Below are 20214 nucleotides of genomic sequence, written 5' to 3' on the forward strand. Positions count from 1 at the left end.
TCTATGTTACTGTGACCAGACCAGACATTAGTTTTGCAGTGGGGTGACTAAGTCAATTTATGGAAAGACCCAGGAAAGTTCATTGGGATGCTGCTTTAATGGTGGTCAAATATCTGAAATCATCTCCTGGCAAAGGACTTTTGTTCACAAAAGGCAAGACCCTGGAAGTGGAAGCCTATAGTGATGCTGACTATGCTGGCTCAGTCGAAGACAGGAAATCTACCACATGATTCTGTGTATTTGTGGGAGGCAACCTTATATCCTGGAGAAGCAAAAAGCAAGGTGTGGTGTCAAGATCTAGTGCAGAATTTGAATACAGAGCTATGGCTCAAACTGCCGCTGAAATGACTTGGGCTAAATCCATATTATCTAGCCTAAGTGTGTCGATTTTGCTTCCCATGAAGATGCATTGTGACAATCGAGCAGCCACATACATTGCGAATAATCTACTTTTCATTGAGTGAACTAAACATATTGAAGTGGACTGCCATTACATTCGGGATCTCGTTCAAGGAGGAACCATAACCACCATTCATGTATCATCAGAAGATTAAGCTGCAGATGTCTTCACTAAGGCTCTTCCTATTGGTGACTATTCTAGATGTTGTGACAAGCTGAACATGATTAATATGTATGCTCCAACTTGAGGGGGAGTGTTGAATTAGAAGAGTTTATGTTTCTAGGTGGTTCTTTGCAATATTTAATAGTTAGGAGGTCTCTTTAAACATTCCTCTATTTTCTGTTGATGTCTTTGTAAATCTCTTTTCAACCCTAATTTCTTTATTATGGAGATTAGGGTTAGTGAATGAAGTTACGTTTTCTCTCTCTAAGGCTGCCGGCTGTAACAATTCGAGTGATCCTCAAGTAGCTAAAATCCTTCAATGCAGTCACACCAATGCATTCTAGTCCTTGTTATAAGGAAAAATTGTGTCCCCAAACTGCAATCCAATCCAACAACAATAAATAGGGTAAGATTTAGCGAAAGAGAGGTCAAAAAAAGGGTTTGTCGTTAGAAGAACCCCATGGTAGCTGCGAGGGTGGCTGAAGACGAGTGAGACAGAGGGTTCGGGCAGAGGGGAGAGACAAGCAGAGAGGGGAAATCGAGCGGGGAAATGGGGGAGATGGTGAGGAGGAGACAGAAGGGACGAGAGAGCTCGAGCAAAGAGGGAGAGGGAGAGAAATCGTGTGGGCAGAAGGAGGGCGCTGATGGAAAGGAGAGAAGGCTGCGCAGGAGGGAGGAGGAGAAGAAGGAAGAGTAAGGAGGAGGCTGGGAGAAGTCAGAAGCCTCACCTGAGCACCACTGCCGCCGTTCTCGTCGCTGCCCTGCACCAACCTCCGTCTTTTTCTTCTTCTTTGCGTTGGCACGAGAGGCAACAAAGGGGGACTGAGAGGAAGACGAGGGAGAAGAGGGAAAGACGAGGGAGAAGAGGGCGTCCGACCCACACGCAGGTGGGTTCGGGTTTGGGTCTGGACCCAATTTGGTCCACCTGCAGAAGTCGAGTGTTACACCATAAGTCTGAGTATACCCTTTTGCGACAAGAGGGGCCTTGAACCTTTCAACTGAACCATCAGAGTGATACTTGATGGTGAATACCCATCGTGATCCAACCACATTACAGTGCGTCGGGGGGTCTACCAAATCCCAAGTCTATGAGAAAGAAGAACATCCATTTCCTCCTGCATGGCTTGTCGCCAACGTGGATCTAACAAGACGTGATGGTGAGAAGATGGGATAACATGACTAGATAGAGCTTGATCAAACTGCACCAAACTTGTACTCAGATGGGTGGTAGAGACAGAATTAGAAATAGGATGTAATGTGCACTGTCACTTGCCCTTGCGAATGACAATAGGGAGATCTGCTGCAGAATGGTCATAATTTAAACCTGAGTCAGTCTTATAAGTGGAGCTTACCTCTTGAGACGATGCTGGTGGACGGTTGAGGGAGGGACCTAGACGACGAGTGTAAACCAACGGAGGATCAAGAAAACGTTCATGTGGCCTAGGTTGAGATGGTGGAAATGACTCAAGTGACGCTGGTGGAATAGGAAGAGGTATAGGTACATGCATCTCAGACGGAGAGGGACTTGACGGAGGAAAATAAGGATGAGACTCAAAGAAGGTAACATCCGCACTGATAATGTCTTTCTTAGTCAGGGGATCAAAGCATTTATATCCTTTTTGATTGGCTGAGTAGCCAATAAAGACACATTTGATGGCTTGGGCGGCAAGTTTATTTTTGTTTGGGCTGAGGATGTGCAAAGCAAGTGCATCCAAAAACTTTGGGAGGTAAATGAAATATTGAACGCCCTGGATATAGAATTTGAATGGGAATACGTTCTTGGATGGAGGAAGAGGTAATCTATTAATGAGGTAACATGCAGTAAGAATAGCATCACCCCAAAAATAGGCAGGCATGTGAGAATGTAAGGGTACGAGCCACATTTAGGAGTTGTCGATGTTTGGTTCGGCTACACCATTTTGTTGGGACATATGTGGACAAATATATTGAGGTCGAATTCCATGGTTGACATAAAACTGAAGTAGAATGGAGGATTTGAATTCAAGAGCATTATCAGTGCGAATATTTTTGACAATGAGTCCAAATTGAGTTTTTATTTCCTTGGTAAAATTTTGAAGAATACATATGACTTCAGATCTTTCCTTTAACCCTTAACAAGAAAACCCAACAGACTCTAGTAAAATCATCAACTAGAACAAGATAATATCAAAAACATGATCGAAAAGGAACCCGACTAGGACCCCATACATCCACATGAATAAAATCAAACAGACTCTGACTCAAAGGAAAGACGCTCCGTGTATGCTTGCCCAACTGATGTAGGAATATCTGGGAACATGCGACGAAGTTTTGGTACTGACGGATGACCCAAACTGAGATGCCATTGGAAAGGAGAAGGCTTCGAATGGACTGAAGATGCAAGAACATCAATTGGGATCGATAGAAAATAAAGTCCCTCACGTTCATGGCCGCCACTAATAATCTTCCCAGTTAGTAAGTTCTGAAAAGAACAAGAACCAGGGTAAAAAATGACTTTACACTTTAAATCAATAGATATCTGTTTAACAGATAACAAGTTAACAAGAAACTGAGGAGCATAGCACACGCGTAACAGTGCCTAAACGTGGGAGGTAGACATCACCGCTGCCCAAAACAGGGGACAGCTTGCCATCAGCCAGCCTGACATGCAGCGGTGTAGAGAATCTGACAAAAGATAAAAAATTCTGTGGTTGATTACAACAATGTCTAGAAGCACCAGAATCTATCATCCATGTCATTCCTGGATCATCAGTAGAAGTACCAACAGAGAATGCTGAGTCTATAACAGTAGCATCGATAGATGTAGAAGCAGATGTAGAGGCAGACCTCTGAGCAAGAACACGATCATATTCATTCTTACTTAAGTTAAGGGAATATGACATGGATATAGAAGGATCAGTAGAAGAATCAACCATATATATTGTTGCCTTTGAATGGGCTGCTTGGGATGAAGAAGGACCTTTGCCAGTGGCGATTCTGCCTCCACCACGTCCAGGGGAGAGATTCAAACAGAGGTGAGGATGCTTGTCCCAACAACGATCCTCTAGATAACCAATTTTAGCACAATAGGAGCACTGAAATCTGCCACGTCCTGCACCACGACCTGTACTACGTCCCCTAGTGCCAACAAAAGAACTAGGGCCCCGTCCTCCTGATATCACAAGTGTAGAGACTGGTGTGTCATGCGTATTTGAGAAAGAGTGGCTGGAAGACGACTAAGCCTATTATACGTGTCTGCTAGATCTGGAAGATCACTGCATGTGAGAATTTGAGACTTTGCCACAGAGTATTCTGAAGATAGGCCAGACAGGAACTTCGCTACTATACCAGTTTCAAAGTGTGATGCATAACAATGCTAGCAAGGTGGACGAAGAGCCTTTAGCCGTTCATATGCAGCAGTCAATGTAGCAAAATACTCTGATCCCCTTGCCGTATGTTGCATAACTCCTCTTCTAGTTGTTGGATTTTAACTACATTAGTGGCATGCGAGTATGTCTTCCTCAAGAAAGACTACATATCCTTGGCCTTGGTATAATATGCAATAGTTGGGGCTATATGAGACTCCACACTATTCATAATCCAAGACATAACAATATAATTATCTTCATCCCACGCAGCATATATCATTTTTTTTTCAGTAGGTTCATCATCCTCAAGAATATATTTCTTCCTATAACCAGCCACCGACATTATGAATACCCTAAACCATATTTCATAATTTGAACTATTAAGCTTGATCGTGGTTCCATAAGAGAAGGAATTTCCATCCATCTTGTACTCAGTAGACCCTTCAGATTTACTGTTTTCAGCCATAGTAAATAAAGAAGATCAGATTGGCGCACAAGTTAAGAGGCTGGGAAATCATTGTCACTTACAGGTTTGAACAGAAAACGAAATGTATTGATCACTTAATATTAGAGAAATATCAATTGCGACACAGGCGAATCTGGAAAAGAAACTTATAACTCCAATATCGGATCTGAAACTCTATAGATTAGGCAACAATATAGAATAATTTGTTTCAGCCGATGACTGAAACTCAATATCAGATCTGAAAGTTTATAGACCAGGCTTCTATATTGAATAAACTGTTTCAGCCGATGACTGGAATTTCTTCACCAATCGACTGAAGACTGATGCTACTTATAACTACAGTTGTTTCACATAAAACTAGCTGTCCACACGACAAAGGAATCAACGATATCAACTTACAGATCTTGTACTAAGAATCAGCAGCAGTCCACTCTCACGCAGCCTCACTTTACTGATTTTACATCCACGATCTATAGAAGATTCTGCTCATATCAAAACTGCGTTCACAAACAACATATAGACTCCACAAACAGCAGCTTCACAGGTCACGTTGCACCCACAACACTCTGCCTCACATGATCAACATGAAGTTCCAATCACCGTTGAAGTAGCATCCACGAGATCAACTTGAGGATATGATCACGCCTTCCACACAGATGTGATCAGGTCCTTCTCCACACGGCACGCCCAAACCCTATTCTCTCACTGTTTCCTTATTGGGTGACAAAAGGGAATAGAGGATGGGCGATGACAAGATGACAAGAAGGAGGACGAAAGAACTATGAAGAACTCACTTGGCTGTTCGCCGGAAAGGTGGTCACCAGAAAAACTCACCCTGCTGTCGACGCCACACCTTGTTCTGATACCATGTTACGAGAGAGAGAGAGAGCCGACAAGGATTCTTCATTAACGTAACCCTAATCTCTATTAAAAGTGTAAATTCTTTCGTGCATTGGCACTTCATGTTTTCTGAAGTGTGCTTGCTACTAGCAAGTCTTGGCCAAGTCAACATCGAGTTTCAAACTTCGAGTCCCTCTATTGGGTTGACTTGGCAAGTAGCAGAGTCGAGCCAAGTCAATGAGTTGGCTCAACGAGTTTTCGAATACTGACAAAGACCAAAATATCATAAGGGTTTAGAAATCAAGATCTTGAAGTTTGCTAGCATCCTCCGAATAAAGCAAAGTTTGCTAGCATCCTCCAAATAAATTCCTAAAACGAAGCTATAGCTTTGATCCTTCGGTATTCCATTGCTAGTCCCTATTTGCAAGTTTAGTTCTCGATTCTTGCCACCTGAAGAAAAGTGATGGGTTGTGACCTATGTCACACGGGTACTCCTCTTAAGGAGGAGTACCCGCACGGTACCGGTACGACACCGGTACCGGTACGGGTACAGTACTGGGTATGCCATTAATGAGGCGTTGACCGAACCCAAGTCTACTTTCGTCCGTTTTCAAACTCTGTCAAAGTTGACCGAGTCTAAAGTTGTCCGTTTTAAATCTTAACGTTTTTTCATTTTAACGTTTTAAACTATTGTAACGTAAAATTTTTTGAAACCCTATTCGCCCTTTTTCATTTTGTTTGGTTTCATTCCTTCATCTCTCACCGACGAAGGCAGCGGCGAAGGCAGGGGCAGGCAGCGACGAACAGCGACGGAAGGCGGCGGCAGGCAGCGACCGGCGACGGCAGGTGTTCAACGGCAACAGTATTTGGTTTTTTTCATTTTTTTCTCATTTTCTGTCGAGCTTCTGAGCCTTCCATTGCCTGTCGAGCTTCAGAGCTTTTGTTTGTGCTTCTGCTTCTTTTATTGATCTCTCATCTCTCCGACCATCACTCACCAATCACCATATTCACCACCCACAATCTCTCTCTCTCTCTCTGTGGCTCGCAAGTTTTCCATATTCCATTTTCTTTTCATATTCTAGACAGTAGCATGTGGTTGGCGTTTAGAACCAGGCGACCCAAAGGTGTGTGCTGTGGCAATAATATGTGTTGTCATAAACAACGCATTTTATAGGGTATGAATCTTTTCAACACAAAAAATTACAGTTATTGTTAAGTGATTGTCGGAAATGGCTGAACCTAAGCATTTTAATACGTAGTAGCATCAGTTTTCTGGGCACATGATAGATCCCAGCTCTCTGTGTTTTGGTTTCTCCTCCATTATTCTCTACTGCTGTGACAGATCATTTTACTATGTATTGGTTTGGAGGACTTTATTCATCTTTTGATTAGGGCTTTCGATCGTTGCTTAAGCGGCACTTTGACAGTCCATTAAGTTTATGAATATGTTATTCTGTTTGTGACTTTTTTGTTACACCCCGACCTTTTGACACACAACCATTTTTTTTTCTAAACATCAAACATCGAGGTGTGACTACACAACAGTTCAAAAGAAATGAGCCAAGCAATTCAAAACAATGGGGCGAACTTTCATTTATAGAACAACGTCATTTCATACAAAATCACATCCCTATACATGACAAAAATGCCCCAAAATCCTAACATTGATGCCTAACAAAATAAGACATCAATACAAACGAAGCAAGACGCGCTGACACTATACAAACAAAACCCAAAACCTCCCCAGTAGGACGTGAGTGAAGCCATCTGCTCAACCTGCTGCCCGGGGTCCGCCAAAACCTGAAAAAGAAAACAACTGAAGGCTCAGCCTTTGTAGTATGGAAACAAGCCAGGAAAATGTCAAACCTTCTCAAGTAAGGCTCAAATAAGAGAACAAATATCAACCCATCTATCATCATGTCGTGTCAGAGTACGACTCGTAAAGGCCACTTGATGGCCACACTAACACAATGTCAATCACATGCGAAGCATGTTTAAACATAACACTTGCATTCAGATCATTCACATACACATCAGTCAGATGCATTCCATTATATACATCACATTTTCATTAACTTCAATGTATTAACAGTTCCTGTCGGTGCAAACACAGGCACATGCACACCGCGGGCGGCCTACAGCCGAGAGACAACCCCCGTGGTGGCCCAGAACAGTATGGATCCATCCATCCGCTGCAGCGGTAGAGCACTCATCCATGGATGTGTGAGTTCCAAGGAGAGACACTCAGCCTTCCCTAGGACACCCAGGTTGGGAAGGCGGGAGCCTACGCTCCAAGCACATCACACAACAGAACCCTGGGGCCTTGCACCGCCTGCGCTCCGAACAGGCGAGACCAGTGGCAAAAGCGGGACAACTCCCAAACACATAGCCACATCCCACTGGCCTCTCATCTCGTATTCATTCATTCTTATCATTATAGTTACACATTCACAAGATGACTGATTAGTACATGAGGTTAGTACACTTTACGAGTGCACCCATACCTCCAATTACCTCCACATGAGGTCTATACATACAGTAACAGTCATTGCTAGCCGTTATACCATACGGGTACAGCTACCCTCCAAATCATCCATTTGCATCATTGCCCATGGCAATGTATATGCAACAACATACACATTCATAACAATCATCTCATCAATCACATCAATCATATCTTTGAAAAACTTAGTCAAACCACAGAGAGTAGTCTCGATCTGCGGTTGGCTCGTAGCTGTCCTATGCAGTTATCATTCTATGATGCTTTCTAATGCACAATTGGGGTCGAGGAGACACTCGACTCGATACCCTGCCTCATCTGTCCTAAACAGTTATCAGTTCTAGCATGCACATGCAAATGCGTCATTTTCAAAACAAACTACTAATAGCCTTTCAAAATAGTTCATGTTATATATCAAAACATACATATACTCATTCACGAAACAATCAATCAATTCACATCTCCCAGTCATACCTGTGGCGCGCTCACAGTCATACATTTGCCCAGGCATGGATTTGCCTGGAATGTCGCCATACCTGTGGCGCGCTCACCAACTTCTTCAAAACTCCTCGAGCTTTGAACTCAAGCTCGATGGGACGTGCCCGGTGTACCTGAAAACATAAGCCAAAGGTAAGATTCCTACTAGATACCTAAACAATTCAAACAAATACAAATAGAATCATTGAGGCACGTGTCATCGCCTCAAGAGGGGGGTCGACGGGTAGTGTCGACCAACAAGCTCTCCATTAGGCCTCCTCCTTACAACTAGACGTTGGCACAAAATATCAAAACTCACAGCCATCAATCAATCCATCACTAACACCTTCCTCAATAACGTTCTTTAATTAAGACATCAACCCCAAAGTCACCTCCAAAAACGTATATTTCCCCAATTAACTTCATGACACACCCGTTCACAAAAGCATGCGCTACGTGCATCCTAAGACTGTTCTAAATCTTCCCTACAACCTCACAATCTCTACCATGCTTCCCTAATGCTTCGAAAATTAATCCATCATGCTTAAATGATCATCAAAAGTATGAATCTTCGTTTTCCAACATAATCCTAAGCTTTCCCCCAAAAACAAAATCACTAACATGTGTTCCAAATAATCAATTCTAAGCTCTAGCATGCTCAAACAATAATTATACATGCTTTTAAAGATAACATTCAATAATTTGAGCTTGATTAGGTCTAGCTCACCCCAAATCAAAAGTCCAAACTGCTGCAACGCCTTCGACAACCACCTCAATCGTCCAATTGATCCCCAACCAACAAAAATCGTGCCCAGCCTCCACCACCAACACCCCTAGTCGCTGCTATGAGGAAAAATGAACACTTCCCCCAAGCTGAAAATCGATCAACAGTGATAAAATTAGTGAAAACGAGTGCTCAGTTGGGGAAAAAGGGAAAATCGGATAGAAAATAGGGAGAGAGTGCTCACGAAGGGACCGTGTGGGCTGGGAGAGGCGCTGACAGAAAAGGGGAGACAGAGAGAGGGGGGTTCGGACCAAAAAGGGAAAAACGGCGATGGGGGTGAGAGAAGAGAGAGAGTAGGTGGGGGAGTGAGAGTGAGTGAGGAGAGGGATCGTGTGAAGAAGAGGGCACGAGAGAAAAGAGGGAGACGGCCAGAGAGAGTCATGCGGGGGAGACGACAGACAGTGGGAGAGGGAGGAGGGAAAAGAAAACGGGAAGAAGAAGAGGAGAAAAGAGAGGAAGAGGCAGGGGACGACAGGGTTCACCTCAAGTGCCGCCGTCGCCGTCGCCGTCGCCGCCGTCGTCACCGTCGCCGTCGCCGCCGTCGTCACCGTCGCCGCCTTCTTCTTCCCTGAGTTCCGGTCGTGGGTAAGGAAGAGACGATACGAGGAAAACGGTGGAGAAGAGAAAGCGAGGGAGGAGAGACGGTGTCGGGCTCCTCGCGCGTGGGGCTAGGGTCCGGGTCTGGACCCTGACCCGACCCGCTCTGCCCAAAACGCTGAGCGTTACATTTTTGATATATATATATATATATATATATATATATATATATATATATATATATATATATATATATATATATGCATGTGTATATACGGCCGTACCCCCGCACCCAAGTTTTTTAAAAATGATCCGTACCCGTACCTATGTGACATAGGTTGTGACTGATCAACAATATCCATTGACAAAGAAAACTTAATTTAGCATTTTTGAAAATTTTTACATAACTTCAAGAAAAATTGCTTGGCTCCGCGGGGACATCTTGATAAGATGTTGGGTCTAATCAGATCAAGGTCCAACATGTCTAACTATGTCTGATCACATTCATCTAGGTAGGGTCATGATTGTAATTTTTGTAATTGTTTCATTTTAGACTCTAGATCATTGTGTTGCTTCACTCTAGACTCTAGATTATTGTGATTGCTTCATTCTAGATTCTTGTAAATTGTATCGAAGGATCATTATATAAATGGGCTGCATGAGAATGTGAGCACTCACTTCTCTTCCTCATTTCTCTTTTCTTGTTATATCTCTTTAACATTTCCTTTGCTGAAATTGATTGTGGGTATAGTTCGATACCCAAAATCTATCATGGTATCAGAGCAAAGTTTGGCTGGTTCAACCAAAGAGAATGCTTGAATAGACTTGAAATCTTCTGGTTGGTTTTCTCTATACTCATTCTAACATTGTGCTCCTAACCCTTCATCTATCTTGACAACATTCTTATATTTCTGTTAGTACTTAGTATATATCTACGTTAATAGATATTTAAATTCTCATGGATATTCTCGCCCAATCCTGTATGTCATCCAACTTCTTACCACACCTTATTTCTGAAAAACTGAACCACTCCAACTACCTTACTTCGAAAAGGCAGGTCACTCCTTTCATAAGGAGTCAAGATCTATACGTGCATCTTGATGGTTCCATTCCAATCCCACCATAATTCATTCAACAAGACATTAAGAATGAGAGAGGGAAGACAATTTCCACTGAGGAAATTCGTAATCCTAAATTTGTAACATGGATGAAACAAGAACAAAGTCTTGTTGCATATATCACATCAACTCTCTCTCACGAAGTGTTGATTTCTCTTTCTGATGATTGTACCGTAGGACAATTGTGAGTCAGACTTGCTGAAACCTATTTGCAGATTTGAGGCACATATTCTATATTTGAAGAAAGAATTTCAGAATCTCAGTAAAGGGTCAATGTCGATTATGGATGTTTGGGACATATAAAAGGGATAGCTGATCTGTTGAGAGTTACTGATACCTTGTTCTCGACAAAGAAAAAGTCTAGTAGACTCTTAGCGGTCTTGGACCAGATTTTTATGCCTTCACTACTGCTCTTGAAGTTTTGCCTATCTTGCCTACCTTCAATGAACTTCAGGGCAAACTGCTTCAACATGAAATGAACATGAAACAACTGATAGGAGGAACAAATCAAGGTAATGCTCACAATCTATGTCACATAGGTACAGGTATGGGTGCCGGTGCGGGTACGGGTACTAACTATTTTCAAAAAACTTGGGTGCGGGGGTACGGCCGTATATATATATAAACAATAAGAAATACTTAGAAAATATGTATTGTTACGAGAGAGAGAGAGAGGCAGCAAAAAGTTCTCTTGCATTACGTGACCCTAATCTCTATTAAGAGATTAGGGTTAGGGAAAATTACAAGAGAAGTCCACTAAAAGTAACAAAACATTTAAAGAGACCTTCCCTAACTTCCTAATATTTCAGAAAACCCCTTTTTTGTATCTTTAACACTCCCCCTCAAGCTGGAGCATATATGTCAATCATGCTCAGCTTGTTACAACATCTCAGGAAATCGCCTATGGGAAGAGCTTTAGTGAGAATATCTGCTGCCTGATCTTCTGAGGAGACATGAATAGTGCTAACAATTCCTCCTTGAACTAAGTCCCGAATATAGTGGCAATCCACTTCAATGTGTTTAGTCCGCTCATGGAAGACAGGATTGTTAGCGATATATGTAGCTGCCTTGTTGTCACAATACATCTTCATTGGGAGATTCACTGAGACATCCAACTCTACAAGTAGTGATCTAACCCACGACATTTCAGCCACAGTTTGAGCCATAGCCCTATATTCTGACTCAGCACTAGAACGAGCCACAACATTCTGCTTCTTGCTCCTCCAGGAAATAAGATTACCGCCCACAAAGACACAAAACCCGGTAGTAGACTTCCTATCATCTACAGATCCAGCATAATCAGCATCACTATACGCCTCGATGTCAACACATTCTCCTTTCTTGAACCATAGCCCCTTTCCCGGGGCTGATTTCAAGTATCTTACAATCATTAGAGCTGCATCCCAGTGAACTTTTCGGGGTTTTTCCATGAATTGGCTCAACTTATTCACAGCAAAGCTAATGTCGGGACGAGTGACAGTCAAATATAACAGTTTCCCTATCAGAGATCTGTAAGATCTAGAGTCAAACGGCTCTGAGTCATCATCATGTATATGAATGCGAGGATTCATGGGAAGTGTGGCAGGTTTAGCCCCCAATAGTCCTGTTTCCTGTAGAAGATCAAGAGCATATTTCCTTTGAGACACTACAACTCCTTTATTACTACGAGCCACCTCAATACCAAGAAAATAACGAAGTTGTCCAAGGTCTTTCGTAACAAAGTGTTGCTGTAAAAACTCCTTTGTTTGAGCTATCTCTTGATCATTTTCCCCTGTAAGAACAATATCATCCACGTAGACAATCAATATCACAAGTCCTGCTGAGCCTCGCTTGATAAACAATGAGTGATCAAGTTGGGATCGGCTAAATCCACACTTAGATAACACTTCAGTAAGCTTTTGGAACCATGCACGGGGACTCTGTTTGAGTCCATAAATAGCCTTCTTTAACTTGCATACCTTGGAACACTCCCCTTGTCGCTCAAAACCAGGTGGTTGCTGCATATAAACAATTTCAGAAAGGTCTCCATACAGAAAGGCATTTTTGACATCCAATTGAAAAAGAGGCCACTCTCGTTGGACAGCAAGAGAGATAATCAAGCGAATAGTGCCCAACCGGGCCACAGGCGAAAAGGTCTCAAAGAAGTCAACACCATAAGTCTGAGTATAACCTTTTGCGACAAGACGGGCCTTGAACCTTTCAACTGACCCATCAGAATGATACTTGATGGTGAATACCCATCGTGAGCCAACCACATCACAGCGTGTTGGGGGGTCTACCAAATCCCAAGTCTCCCGAGAAAGAAGAGCATCCATTTCCTCCTGCATAGCTTGTCGCCAACGTGGATCTAACAGGGCGTGATGGTGCGAGGACGGGATAACATGACTAGATAAAGCTTGATCAAACTGTACTAAGTGTGTACTCAGATGAGCAGTAGAGACCGAATTAGATATAGGATGTAAGGTACACTGTCGCTTGCCCTTGCGAATAGCAATAGGGAGATCTGCTGCAGAATAGTCATCACTTAAACCTGAGTCAGTCTTATCAGTAGAGCTTACCTCTTGAGACGATGCTGGTGGACGGTCGAGAGAGGGACCTAGACGACGAGTGTAAACCAACGGAGGCTCAAGAAAACGTTCATGTGACCTAGGTTGAGATGATGGAAATGACTCAAGTGACACTGGTGGAATAGGAAGAGGTATAGGTGCATGCATCTCAGATGAAGAGGGACTTGACGGAGGGAAATAAGGACGAGACTCAAAGAAGGTAACATCCGCACTGATAATGTCTTTCTTGGTCACGGGATCAAAGCATTTGTATCCCTTTTGATTAGCTGAATAGCCAATAAAGATACATTTGATAGCTTGGGCAGCCAGTTTGCTTTTGTTCGGGCCTAGGATATGTGCGAAGCAAGTGCATCCAAAAACTTTGGGAGGTAAATGAAATAATGAACGCCCTGGATATAGAATTTGAATTGGAATACGGTCTTGAATGGAGGAAGAGGGTAATCTATTAATGAGGTAACACGCAGTAAGGATAGCATCACCCCAAAAATAGGCAGGCATGTGAGAATGTAACATGAGGGTACGAGCTACGTTTAGGAGTTGCCGATGTTTGCGTTCGGCTACACCATTCTGTTGGGACGTATGTGGACAAGTATATTGAGGTCGAATTCCATGGTCGGCATAAAACTGAAGTAGAATGGAAGACTTGAATTCAAGAGCATTATCAGTGCGAATATTTTTGACAATGAATCCAAACTGAGTTTTTATTTCCTTGATAAATTTTTGAAGAATACATATGACTTCAGATCTTTCCCTTAACAAGAAAACCCAACTTACTCTAGTAAAATCATCAACTAGAACAAGATAATATCGAAAACATGATCGAAAAGGAACCCGACTAGGACCCCATACATCCACATGAATGAGATCAAAAGGACTCTGACTCGATGGACTCTGACTCGAAGGAAAGCTGCTCCGTGTATGCTTGCCCAACTGGCAGGCATCACATAAGAAGGACTCTGATGCAGGAATGTCTGGAAACATGCGACGAAGTTTTGGTACGGACGGATGACCCAATCTGAGATGCCATTGGAAGGGAGAAGGCTTGGAAGGGACTGAAGATGCAGCAACATCAACTGGGATTGACAAAAAATAAAGGCCCTCACGCTCATGGCCGCCACCAATCATCTTCCCAGTTGGTAAGTCCTGAAAAGAACAAGAGTCAGATTCAAAAATGACTTTACATTGTAAGTCGATAGCTAGCTGCTTCACAGATATCAAATTAACAGGAAACTGAGGTGCATATAGCACATGTGTAATAGTGCCTAAATGTGGAAGATAAATATCACCGCTACCCAAAACAGGGGACAACTTGCCATCAGCCAGCTTAACATACTGTGGTGTAGAAAATCTGACAAATGATGAAAAATTTTGTGGTTGATTACAACAATGTCTAGAAGCGCCCGAGTCTATCATCCATGTCATACCTGGATCAGCAGTAGGAGCACCAACAGAGAATGCTGAATCTACAACAGCAGCATTGGTAGATGTAGAGGCAGATGTAGAGCCAGACCTCTGAGCAAGAACACGATCATATTCATCCTTACTTAGGTTAAGAGAATATGACATAGATATAGAAGGATCAGTAGAAGACTCAACCATAGATATTGTTGCCTTTGAATGAGTTGCCTGGGATGAAGAAGGACCTCTGCTTGTGGTGATTCTACCTCCACCACGTCCAGAGGAAACATTAGACCTGAGGTGAGGATGTTTGTCCCAACAACGGTCCTCTAGATGACCAATTTTGCCACAATAAGAGCACTGAAATCTGCCACGTCCAGCACCACGGCCCGTACCACGCCCCCTAGTGCCTCCAAAAGAACTAGGGCCCCGTCCTCCTGATATCACAAGTGCAGAGACTGGTATGTCATGCGTAGTCTGAGAAAGAGTGGCTGCAAAGCGACTCAGCCTATTATACGTGTCTGCTAAATCTGGAAGTTCACTGCCTGTTAGAATTTGAGACTTTGCCACAGAGTATTCTGAAGATAGGCCAGATAAGAACTTTGCCACCATACCAGTCTCAACGTGTGATGCATAACAATGCTGGCAAGGTGGGCGAAGAGCCTTTAACCGTTCATATGCAGCAGTCAAAGTAGCAAAATATTGAGATAGGTCCTGATCCCCTTGTCGAATGTTGCATAACTCCTCTTCTAGTTGTAGGATCTTGATTACATTAGTGGCATGCGAGTATGTCTTTCTCAAGAAAGACCACATATCCTTGGCCTTGGTATAATATGCAATAGTTGGGGCTATATGAGACTCCACACTATTCATAATCCAAGACATAACAATATAATTATCTTCATCCCACGCAGCATATATTCCTTTTTTCTCAATAGGTTCATCCTCCTCAAGAATATATTTCTTCCTATGACCAGCCACCGACATTATGAATACCCTAGACCATATTTCATAATTTGAGCCATTAAGTTTCATCGTGGTTCCATAAGAGAATGAATTCCCAGCCATCTTGTAGTCAGTAGACCCTTCAGATTTACTGTTTTCAGCCATAGTAAATAAAGAAGACCAGATTGACGCAAACGTTTAAAGAAGGAGGGCTAGGAAATTACTGTCACTTCAGATCTGATTTAGCCGATGACAAACACAAGAATGAACTCCCAACGACTGAAGACTGTTGCTCCCAACGACTGAAGACTGCTGCCACTTATAACAGCAGCTAGTTCTCATAAAACTTCCTGTCCACGTGTCAAAGAAAGCCACGAAATCAAACAAAAACTTGTACTAAGGATCAGCAACAGTCCTCACGCAGCCTTTCTTTACTGAATTTGTATCCACGATCTATAGAAAAAATCTGATCATATTCAAAAACCTGAATTTATAAGCAGCACATAGACTCCACAAAGCATCCACAACACCTCACGCAGCTTGACTTTACCGAAACTGTATTTACGATCATCACAAACCACAGCGTCACACGTCACGCTGCATCCACAATAGTCTCTTCATACGACCAATATGAGGATCTGATCACGCCTTCCACATAGGCGTGATCAGGTCCTCCTTCTCACGGCACGCCCAACCCCTATTCCCTCACTGTCTCCTTATTGGGTGATAAGAGGGAATAAGGAGTAGCGGTGACAAGGGAGAGAACGAGAGAAAAAAAAAAGGAACGAACTCACTTGGCTGTTCGTCGGAGAAGATGGTGATCGCCGGAGAAGGTCACCGGAAAGTGCACTCTGCCGTCGACGCCCACACCCGCTCTGATACCATGTTACGAGAGAGAGAGAGAGGCAGCAAAAAGTTCTCTTGCATTACGTGACCCTAATCTCTATTAAGAGATTAGGGTTAGGGAAAATTACAAGAGAAGTCCACTAAAAGTAACAAAACATTTAAAGAGACCTTCCCTAACTTCCTAATATTTCAGAAAACCCCTTTTTTGTATCTTTAACATGTATCAAAATAAAAAATATACATCAACATAAACAAATAAATAACATTGAAAATATATATCAATGGCTCTTGTAGCAGTGTGTTTAAGAAACCTATAAAAAACTTTAAACATATGGACAACCAAGCAGTCTCCTAGTCAAATATGAACATCAATCGAATTTTCACATCTAAAGAATAGAATGAAAAGTATGGTAGAAAAAATTAAATTAAATAAAATTAAGCAGTTCGGATCTATAGGTACCCAAGTGTCAAAGTACCCATTTTGGGTACGGGTACGGCGACACGGGTACGTGGACCTTACTGAAGTACCCATGTGACTTAGCTCACAATGTTTTAGTTATTGAAGCTGCTGCAGGTCATGGAAAAGGAAATGAGGTTCATCAAAGAGGCATGAATCGTGGGCACATTGGAAGGAAACAAAGAACTCATTCCAGCTATGAAAGAAAGAGAAAACAATGCTTCATGTCGATTTTCAGAACAGGTTTACACTCGTCAGAAAAGAGGGATAGATGACAAATCTGACTTCTTCCCATGATGAAGTCTATGATGATCAGCTTGTTAGAAGACCTGAGTGAGTGCGACACCCCATTCATAGATGGGTAAGTTATGATAATCTTTCTTTAGATTTTCAGCTCTTTATGTCTCAAGTTATAAAACAAGATGAACCTACTTCTTTTGGGGAAGCATCCAAGTCGTCACATTGGATTAGGGCAATGAATGAAAATATAGATGCACTACATGAATGTGGGACATGGAAAATTGTTCCCAGACCCAAAGAAAAGAATGTAGTAGGATCGAAATGGGTTTATAAAGTTAAATATAAACCTGATGGCAATCAGAAAGATACAACACAAGATTGGTGGCATGAGGCTTCACGCAGCAGTATGGACAAGATTATGATGAGACATTCATCCCTATGATCAAAATGGGAACGATCTGTGTGATTGGTAGTTGAATATGGATGGAGACTACATCAAATGGACGTGAAGAATGCTTTTCTTCACGGTAATTTGAGGGAGAAAGTATATATGAAACAACCTCTAGGATATACCAAAGGAGACTCTCATACGTGGGTTTTGTAAACTAAGAAAATCTATTTATGGACTCAAACAACCTTCATGCTCATTGTTTGACAGTTTCTCATGCAAGATTCAAGAATATGGTTTTCAGAGATGTCCTCAAGATCACTCTCTTTTCATTTATCGAAAAGAAAACATATTTTCTTTACTTCTTATATATGCTGATGATATTGTTATCACGGGCAATTCTAAAGAACACATAGGAGACACTAAAGCTTTGATGATGCGGAACTTCAAAATGAAAGAGCTTGGTGATTTACGATTCTTTCTTGGAGTGGAGATTGATAGGCACAATGATCACCTCACATTGACTACTGAAAAAGACAGGTATGTCTAATTGTAAGCCTGTCGGAGCTCCTAGTGTTCTAAATCAAAGACTAAGTGCTTAGAACGAGGAGTTATGTGAAGATCCTGCACAATATCGAAGCATTGTTGGGGCACTTCAATATCTTACATTCACCAGACCAGATATTATATATGTTGTGAATCTAAGTATCTCAATTTATGCATGCACCTAATGATACTCACATGGATACTATCAAAAGAATATTAAGATAAGAGTGGAAATATAACTGTTGGACATCAACTTATGACATTCATAAATGCATATTGGGCTGGAGATCCCGATCGAAGAAAGTTGGTTTCTGGTTTTTGTATTTTCATTGGATGTAACCTTGTGTCTTGGAGCTGTCAAAAGCTAAAGGCAGTGGCAAGATCCAACATTGAAGCTGAATACAGATGTATGACTGTAATTACTGCTGAAGTTACATGGGTTAGACATTTGCTAGAGGACATTGGGGAAAAATTAAAATGTCAATGTTAATGTGTGATAATCAAGGCGCTATTAACATTGCTTTTAGTTCCATGCAACATGGTCGAACAAAGCATATTTAGATTGATCAATATTTTATTAGACAAAAGGTGGAAGACAAAGAGATTCAACCTATTTATGTTCGTACAGATGAACAAGTTGCAGACTTATTTACCAAGGAGTCGTTTGATGGCCTGGAAATCTCCTGTAACGAAGGAGAAAAAATTCAAATATTTGAAATTTTTCCTCTTCCATCAAATGCAAAATTTTTTTTTACCGTTAAAGGTGGAAACAGAAAAATGTTTCCAGAAAAGTTTTTCCAGCCAGAGGGGTGGAAATTTTTTTTCGAAATTTTTTTTTTGACCGTTATGAGGAAGAAGGGACGCGAAGGAAGAAAGGAAGGAGGGAGGAGGAAGAAGGAGGAAGGGAAGGGAGGCGGATGAAGAGGGAGGAGGAAGAAGGAGGAAGGGAAGGGAGGCGGAGGAAGGAGAGGGAAGGGAGGCAGAGGAAAAGGGAAGAGGAAGAAGGAGGAAGGGAAGGGAGGTGGAGGAAGAAGGAGGAAGGCAGAGTAAAAGGGAGTAAGGGAAGGGAGGAAGAGGAAAAGGGAGGAGGAAGAAGGCGGAAGGGAAGGGAGGCGGAGGAAGAGGGAGGAGGAAGAAGGGAAAGAGGGCGGAGGAAGAAGGGAGGCGGAAAAAGGAGGAATGGAAGGGAGGCGGAGGAGGAGGAAGGGAAGGGAGGCAGAGGAAGAGGGAGGAGGAAGAAGGGAAAGAGGGCGGACGAAGAAGGGAGGGAGGAGGAAGAAGAAGAGCTTACCGTGGGCATTTCTTCCTCCTTTCTCCTTCCCTTCCTCCTCCCTCCCTTCCCTTCCCTTCTTCCTCCTTCTTCCTCCCTCGCTCCCTAATTCCTCCTCCTTCCTTCCCTTCTTCCTCACCATTTCCACCAAACGAAGAAATTTTTTTCCAGAAAAATATTTCCAAGTTAACAAACACAAGGTGGTTTTGGAAATATGGAATTTTATTTCCCATTCACCAATTCCAGAAATTTTTTTCTAGAATTTTTTTTCCGTTTCCATATTTTCAGCCATCAAACGGGCTCCAAGGGACTAACAATGCAACGATTCTGGTCTCTAGAAGGTAAGTTGTACATGCTGCAAAACCCATATGCAACTTGAGGGAGGATGATAAGATCTTGGGTCTAGTCTGATCCAGATCCAACATGTCTAACTATGTCTGATCACATTTATCTAGGCAGGGTCATGATTGTCATTTTTGTGTTTGCTTCACTCTAGACTCTAGATTATTGTGATTGCTTCATTCTAGATTCATAAATTGTGTAGAAGGATCATTATTATAAATGGACTGCATGAGAATGTGAGCACTCACCTCCCTTCCTCATTTCTCTTTTCTTGTTATCTCTCTTAACATTTCTTTTACTGTAGCTGATCGTAGGTTATAGTTCGATACCCAAGATCTATCACATCTGACAAAATTGGAATGACTCCAATTACAAACGACCTCAGTTGTCAAGCCAGATACAAGTCGATCAAAGTCTTGAAAAGAATAGGTGGGGCTAGTTAGTTTGAGTCGATGGTAAGCTAGGTCAAATAATAAAATCAAATAGTCTTGGCAATGTTATGTTCCTAACCAGTAACGTTTTATGTGATTGCAGTATCTTGGTACTGCCTTGTGAAATTCTCTGAGAGTTTGAGATCTCTTGTA

At 42.2% G+C, this 20214-nt stretch overlaps 1 protein-coding gene across 2 annotated transcripts in view; it reads left to right on the forward strand.

Moving 5' to 3' along the window:
- The window catches only part of LOC116267561 (187-kDa microtubule-associated protein AIR9), a 79271-nt gene that overhangs the window by 34003 nt on the left and 25054 nt on the right, over positions 1-20214 (forward strand). The gene's annotated exons all lie outside the window — the stretch shown is intronic.

The sequence above is a fragment of the Nymphaea colorata genome, chromosome 14 (assembly GCF_008831285.2).
Source record: "Nymphaea colorata isolate Beijing-Zhang1983 chromosome 14, ASM883128v2, whole genome shotgun sequence".
Classification (NCBI taxonomy): domain Eukaryota; kingdom Viridiplantae; phylum Streptophyta; class Magnoliopsida; order Nymphaeales; family Nymphaeaceae; genus Nymphaea; species Nymphaea colorata.